Source organism: Crocuta crocuta, unplaced genomic scaffold (assembly GCF_008692635.1).
Source record: "Crocuta crocuta isolate KB4526 unplaced genomic scaffold, BGI_CrCroc_1.0 scaffold1468, whole genome shotgun sequence".
NCBI lineage: Eukaryota > Metazoa > Chordata > Mammalia > Carnivora > Hyaenidae > Crocuta > Crocuta crocuta.
The window spans coordinates 24,806-32,920 of record NW_027531991.1 but is presented as its reverse complement, the minus strand read 5'-3'; the positions used below and the strand labels follow the sequence as shown (position 1 = coordinate 32,920).

General features: G+C 44.8%; 1 protein-coding gene across 1 annotated transcript in view; it reads right to left on the bottom strand.

Annotated features, from left to right (window-relative positions):
• The window catches only part of PDK3 (pyruvate dehydrogenase kinase 3), a 148,276-nt gene extending 140,832 nt beyond the window's left edge, over positions 1–7,444 (bottom strand). The window contains exon 1 of the mRNA XM_077775057.1: positions 7,426–7,444. The gene's annotated coding sequence lies outside the window, so the exon portion shown is untranslated. The remainder of the gene's footprint in view (positions 1–7,425) is intronic.
• Positions 7,445–8,115: the final 671 nt, after the last annotated feature.

The window sequence follows — 8,115 nt, the reverse complement described above, 5'->3', positions numbered from 1 at the left end:
ATCTGTATACTATTAAATATTGTATTATAATTTCTATTTTAATATATTCTTTAATAATATTCATAACATATAAGGATAAAGTTTGACTTTCCCCCATTTAAAAAGTGGGGCATGCTACTTATTTTAAATGCAGTAGACAGGAAAGGGCATGGCTTAGCTTTCAATTCAAAATGACATCCCCGTATTGCGTTTGGGGACCAAATGTGTATTAATACCTAGATTGAAATTTAACTATGTGTTACTGCCCTCCAAACAGTTTCCATGACCCGGTATTTGGAATTCTCGAATTCTGCACTTAAAACAAATCAATTACTTTATTATTATAGTTTTCATGGTTTGTTTCTAGAAGAGGAGACATGAGTACTTTCTGGCTGCTATTTTGCAAGTACTTCTCCAGAAATAACAGACTGTGGGTTTGGATAGTTTTATTCCCAATAAAAGAAAAGGAAAATTGGATACAATTTCTCCTTTAACTTTTGTTTAGAAGAACTAGAAANGTATTTTGATATGTTAAGAGATGATAATATGAATAGACTTTTTAGGTCTGAGGTCAAAATTGAGAATTATCATTTTTATGTCCCGCATTAGATCATTTTGTTTTTATCATCTTAACCATTTTTTATTTTTTTAATGTGTATTTTTTATTTTTGAGAGAGAGTGACAAAGACAGAGCACAAGTGGGGGAGGGTTTAGAGAGACAGGGAGACACAGAATCTGAAGCCGGCTCCAGGCTCCAAGCTCTGAGCACAGAGCTCCATGCAGGGCTCAAACTCAGGAACTGTGAGATCATGACCTGAGCCAGAGTCGGATGCTTAACCCACTGAGCCACCCAGGCGCCTCCACCATCTTAATGAGCTCAGTAGCTTATTCTATTCTAAATCATATTCTTGATGCCTCCTCTCTTTAACCAATAATTCATCGTGAGGATAAGTTAAACAAGTGAATAAAAATAACTTAAAGCTGTAAAATGGTGACCACAACCAACCATAAGGCTAAGTAGTCACTGGGTGACAAAGCAACCAAGGGGCTGACGCCCGAACAGGTCTGGATGATCTCCACAAACCGCCCCAAACACCTNGGCATTCTTTTTTTTTTTTAATTTATTTCTGAGAGAGAGACAGCATGAACAGGGGAGGATCAGAAAGAGGGGGAGACACAGAATCCGAAGCAGGCTCCAGGCTGCACATTCAGCACAGAACCGTGAGATCATGACCTGAGTCGAAGTCAGATGCTTAACTGAATGAGCCACCCAGGCGCCCCCTCCAGGCAGTCTTAATACCAAAACTGAGGTTGGAAATCTTCGCATCCTGGTTCCTCCTGTCACTAGCTCTGTGACCCTGAGCAAACTATTTCCTTTTCCCCTTTCTGATGCTTAGTCTGTGTGTACATAAATGAAAGCCTAAAATATCTACCCAGTGAGCTTGTCCAGACCAGAATCTGGGCACACTAGGGTCAGAGCAAAGATGGAGGAGAACGTCAACTTGGACTCGGCCGACGTTGCTTTCACTCTGATTTATTATCAGACCAGCAGATGGATAAAAGCCTCGCAAAGGATAAAAGTGATAATGATCCAAATGAGTGAAGAGATGCAGCTCGTCACAGGGGCCCTAACAGAGCTAGAAGTCTGCCAGGTCAGAGAAACGAAAAGCCTTAACTGTAGCACTAGGCTGGGTTAGGACCATGACACAATAGCAGTAGTCTTCAAAGTGTGGTCCCAGGACCTGCATTTTTGACCTGGGGATTTGTGAGAAATACAAAGTCTTGGGCCCAAGCCCAGACCAACTGAACCTGGAGTTTTGGGGGCGGGGCCCAGCAATTTGCATCTTAAGAAGCCCCCCAGGGGGTCCCGATGCCCGATGCCCGCTCAAGCGTGGAACACCTGCACTACAGCATGAGACGTTTCCTTCTGCCACGGGTTTCACTCTCCTGTTCTCATTTCTCTCGTGGGCCTGCTTACCACCCAGAGTCACTGTGACGACAAAATCCCATGTGGACTCGCAAGTGCTCTGTTATCAGAAGGATCTGTTTTTCTCAGGAGCAACGCTGGGCAGAGAATTGAGCTGGTTCTGCCCGGATACTGAGTGATTAGCCCCACTAATGGGCACAGGGTTGGACTATCCCTTTACCTCTGGTCTTCAGGACCACCTGCATTTTGTGAAGGAGGAAGAGATGTGATATTAAGGGGCTGCTACCAGAGACCATCTGCCCGAGGACCAGGCTCCAGGAACACTGTCCTGGCTCACTCTGAGCAGCACAGTCTAACAGAACTTTCTTTGGTGATGGAAATGTTCTGTAATGTATGCTAATCTGCACTGTCCAATACAGTAGCCACTAGCTACATGTAGCATTTGACAACATGGCCACTGAAACTGGGGAATTACATTTTACATTTTATTTCATTTTAATTTAAATTTGAATAGCCACATGGAGGACAGAGTTTTACTAAAAAATCACTTATTGTATACCTGAAATTCTAATTTAATTGGGTACCCTGTATTTTTATTTGCTAAATCCGGCTACCCTACTTTACAGATTCTCAGTGATATTGACCTTGACTCCTCCAAAGGAAAGTTTGATTGAAAGGTTCTCTACCCATGACCTGAGGAAGCAGATCTGACATTATACTGACCAGACAGGGCACCTGGCTGATGTCCTTTTTCTGAAGACAACTTTCAGAGAAATATGGCTGAGAAAATCAATATAACTGATGACTAAAAAGACAAATTTGTACTATCATTCGTACTCATATTTATTTCTCTGCAACTGAATCCATCTTCCACAGACAGGTCACGACGTGGAATAGAAGCAGTAGTCCAGAAAGCCTAATTTAGTCAAGGATAATTCTGGACTTGGGGCGTGGTCCTAGGTACCAGGATTGTAACAGGGAGAAATGGTACTGTGGGTCATGCGACTGACTTTTAAAAAAATGTTTATTTGTTTTGAGAAAGGGAGAGAACATACAAGCAGGGAAGGGGCAGAGAGAAAGAGAGAGAAAGTCCCAGGCAGGCTCTGTACTTTCAGCACAGAGCCCAACACGAGGCTCGATCCCACGAACAGGTGAGATCATAACCTGAGCTGAAATCAAGAGTCAGACCCTTAACTGACTGAGCCACACAGGCGCCCCCATGCTGTTGATTTTAAGGCAAACCCTACCCCCTACATTACTTAATCCCTTAATCACCTCAATGAATGACTACCATATTGAAGTCATCGTGGGAAATGAAAAAAAAAAAGACCCAGAGTCTTTCCTTATGACTATACTTAAGCTTTGCTTCAAAAACAAATCAAAAAAAGTCTAGCAACTAGAATACTGCCAGTTCTCAGGAAGACTTAATAATATTTTCCCCACAACCCTATAATTTCAAGATGTGATCAAATAGAGGCGCCTTTATATCTCCATTCACTCTGGCCCTCACTCTCGGCCATAACTATCTCGTCTTTGGCATCTTGAGGTCTCCAAGCTCATTCCTGATGTAATAACATGTTATTTTACAGTTACTTATTAAGTAGATACTTGATAACATGATTTTTAACAAGAGGAAGGGATTTGGAAATTGGCACTCCTTCCCCAGGAATAGCAAAGAAAACACACATGGTGTTTTTATAAAGTAAATGGTGTTCCAGAAGGCAGGCTGATTCTTGTAAAACCCAGGCCCCTCCTGTGCCAAGAATGTCCAGGTCAAAGAGTAATGATCATCGTTTTTCTCTTTCAGCAGGTTTTAATGTAACAAACAACCAGCAGGTTTAAAACCAAATCTTAATAGACCATCTAGACCATCACCTTTGATATTTTCCTATTTTCTCTATTGCTTAAAATACATGGATATATATTTAGCTTTAAAGATCTGGCAATTTGGGAACCAATAGGTCTCTGGCAAGAGATTATTGGGTGATCAAATTCCTCTCCTCTGCCTCCTCCCCCCTCCCACAGGGTCCTTCTCTGTTTTTACTACCCATTTCACTACGAAAAGGTATGGAGACTGGGAAACAGTCTCAGAGAACCTGCCAGAGAGAATCTTCCCAGAGAACCCAAATTTTTGAAGGGGCTCCTCTAAAAATAGCTCCAGTTTAAATCTGGAAATGGGGCAGTCACCCATGAGGGCTGTCACGCACGTACTGGCACACAGACTGTGGTTCTCCAAGTGTGGGTGGTCCCTGGCCCAGAAGCAGCAGCAGCATCTGAGAACTTTCTAGAAATGCTAATTTTCAGGGCTCACTCATGCAGACATACCTGGATGACATCAGTTACCTGAGGATTCTATCCTTTTTTTTTTCTTTTTTAACCTTTCATGCTTCTCTTTCCTTCTTTGGAAGCAGCGCCCCCTTCTCTCAGGCACATTCAGACCTTTCCTCAGAGTACAGCAGCGTTCTCCAAGTTGGGTCCCAGGACCAGAAGCCTCAGCCTCAGCTGAGAACATGTCAGAGGAGCACATTCTCGAGCCCCACCCACCCAGGTCTAATGAATCTGAGATCTCAAGGGTGGGGCTCAGCTGGCTGCGTTTTAACAAGGCCTCCCTCCACTCAGTCGGTTAAAAATCCGACTTCAGCTCAGGCCATGATCTCACGGTGAGTTCAAGCCTCTCATCAGGCTCTGAGCTGACAGAGCCTGGAGCCTGCTTCAGATTATGTGTCTCCCTCTCTCTCTGCCCCTCCCCCACTCTCTCTCTCTCAAAAATAAATAAAAACGTTAAAAATTTTAAAAAAATAACAAGGCCTTCAGTGATTCTGGATGCACACCAAAGTTTGAGAAACAATGAAGAGTATTCCCTGCTATTTTGCCTATTCTGTGACTGGGAGATCTGCCCAAAAAGCCCTGTGATTTTATTCTCATGGGATTTTATTCCTTTGTCGGTCTGCCTTATCCTCAAAAAACAAGTATTAAAAACTGCAAATGCCATCCACAGTATTATCTGGAGATGTAAATCTATGTTTCTCAAGAGGATGAACTTGAGGAAGGGTGTCTCAGCAGGCCGTGTGGGGTCTGTGTGCTGGGAAGGCAAGCATGGAGGGCCATGGATTCCAAGATGCTTCCTTTCCCCCTGGATGTAGGTAATGAGAGTGCTGGGGGTGGTGCTTTAATCAAGTTGGTAAAACAGTTTGCCAAGATTCGGATCTACTGGAGCATAAAAACCCATTCTTACCGCCCACGCACCCACAGTAGCCCATCGCTGGGGAGACATTTAAACTCTCAATCTTTAACTCAGAAGGTTAGTGCAAATTTAGCTTCGCAATCAACTGACACTATGGATGTGGACCTAGGGGTGTATTTCAAGTCGATGGGTATGAAAGTAAGGTTTAATCCAGTCTCTCCCCTCCAGTGCCTCCTTCACATGCCTGCCGGGCCAGCTGTGCTGAACCAGCCCCAATCACAGCAAGTCCCTGGAGTGGCGGCTCCCCAGCATTTACCAAATTAACTTTCTATTTCTCACCGGGCATTCAAGACTGAAACTGTAGATACTCGATTGAACCATCTGAAACTGCCATTTTCATTGTGCAAAAATGGTCAAACATCACCAATTTCATATGGTTCAACCTACTGTTATCTATTTCATATTTAATTTGTTAAACTTTTCTATAACCTTTATCTTTTTTCTATTTTAAGATTTAAGCTTCTGGGAATTTTAATGCTTAATCTTCAAACTACCAACCCCAACTGCTGGTGAAAAATCTCAGAAAAAAATGTTGCCTTCCTACAGGTACACAGAAGCAGCCACTATTGTGTGGCACAAAGCCAATGCCATGTCATAAACTTAGAGCTGGAACATTTACTCAAGTCTCTGTCCCACTCTCCTGGCCAGTATGGAGGTCTGAGTAAAGGCCCTGATCCTGCTTTGTTTTCTGTTACTATAAAACTGTCCTTTGAAGTGTTATTTCTAAAGAAACTTGTCTTTTAAGATATGTGGCTATCAAAGTTGGTTGCTATGTCTTGTAAAATAGAACCCATAACACCTAAAGGTCTGCAGCTATGGTCATCTTATTTAATAATGTGTTACTCTCCTAATAATAATACTTAAAGTGTCAGCTGTGTTTCCCATAAAGTGACAAATTTCTCTGTCAGATTTCTTTGTTAAGTGGAAGAAGAGCTTTGGAATTTCTTTCTCTCCCTCTAGGCATGAACGTGTTCTAAATTCGTCATCTGTTGTATTCCTTATTCAAACAGTGAACTCTTTGTTTCATTCAAATTACCAACAAGATCCATGATACAAAGCCAACCGGTCATTCCAGCCTTGCCCTTCACCTCCCCTCTGCACATACACCACGCTGTACAGATAAGTCCCCTCTGCACGCATGAGTCCTCCAGGGTTCCTCCGCTAAGAACACGTCTTCCCACACCCATCTCAACCCAACAAAATCCAAGCCAAGAGCCACCCAAAGGCCACCTCCTTTGTGAGGCCTTCTCCCATTCCTTCAGGAAAGATTTATCTTGAACGCTATTTGTCACAGACTCCTTGATTTATAGTCATTTGTATATTTCCCTTCTCTGAGTAGACTTTGTTTTTTCCGGTTTTACTGAGATGTAATTGACATATAACATCGTATTCCTCTTAGGTGCACAACGTAATGATTTGACACATATATACACTGCAACAAGATTACCGCAATGAGTCTAGTTAACATCGATCACCGCACATCGTTACCGACCGTTTTCCCTGAGAAATCTTGAATCCCACTGAAGGTGCAGCAGGTGTCTTACTCCTCTGCCAAGTATCGAGCAAAAGGCCTTGCAGGTAAGCATGCTCTCCACATTCAAAAGATGACACCGAAGAAGTCTCCCACAACCAGTGTTAAGGGATAGCTTGGTCTAATTGGTCCCTGAAACCAAACCATTCTTCTCCCCCACTGCGGGAAGTCAACATCCCTGCACACCTTGAAGATTCTAGGGTCTGACTCATCACTACACCATAAGAATTCTCGGTGGTTTTCAGCCACATAAATAGATGAACCTTCCTACATTCTGAACCCTGGGCCCCTTGACCTCCTCTCTTCCAGTAATTGCATTCATCACCCACTACGGAGACTGCTCCCATGGTTTGAGCCTAGACCTCATCATTATTGATAACCACAGGCCCCCATATCTCAATTTCAAATACCACACTCTGCAAACAACGCCAAAAATAATAATTTCAAAATAACTCTGGTTTCTCCGAGTATGAAGAAGATGCATAGCACCAAATAACACTTCTGAAAATCACCCACTTCCCCCTCCACCTCTGGCACGGAAGCTCCAACACTTCTGTAGAGAGCTGCTTAGAACCCAGGAGTAAGTCGGCTGGGTGGGGGAGGGGCACGAAGGATTGTGCTGTGAAGCTATTTTTGCACACCGCTTCANAGCGGTGAGAGGCGTGGAGGGAGAAAGCTTCCCGAGCTGCCCCTACCTCGGCCATTCATTTCTTACTCAAGTCTTAAACCCTTTAGAAAACTCACCCAAAATAGTCCTTCGAAAAACTGTCCCACCAGCTGTAGACCTTTCTCGTTCCCATTGGAAACTGGGACGGCAAAGCCAGAGACCCCGGATCGAGAGGACGAAAGAGGGCTGGGAAGCTGTAGGTGCGTGCGTGTGTGAGCGTGCGTGCGCGTGTGAGCGTGCGTGCACAAGGACTCGTCCGATCGTCCTGGAGCTGCTAAGGCCCAACGCTGCCCTCCGGAAGCATCAGGTGCGCCTACATCCTGAGGAAGTGCTCCAACCTTCCAACCCAGCAGACCCGTGCTCTCGGACAAAAGTACTGAGAAATGGAACAACTGGCCCTGTCATAGCTCAGACTGGTCCCTTCGACCTCCACCCACCACCCACCACCCGAGGTCCCCACGAGAGGACCAGGGAGGACAGGCAGGGGAGGGGAGTGCTCCTGGCGACAGGCTGCTTTCTCCCTGGGAGAGATGTATCAGTACCCTCCTGCTACCCCAAACCGAGAGACAGGTAAGGGACAGCCCTGAGACAGCTGCTCCAGGACACTCGGAAGGTCTGCAGGACAGGCAAGCTGGCACCCGGTTTCCTGCCTGGACCCTCGCTGAGCTGCACAGACCCGCAGGCCCACCCCGCGGTCCCCGGAGCTCCTTGCCTGGAGCTTAAACACGCTCCGTGTTGTGGTGTGCGTGAGCCTGGAGTCTGGTGCC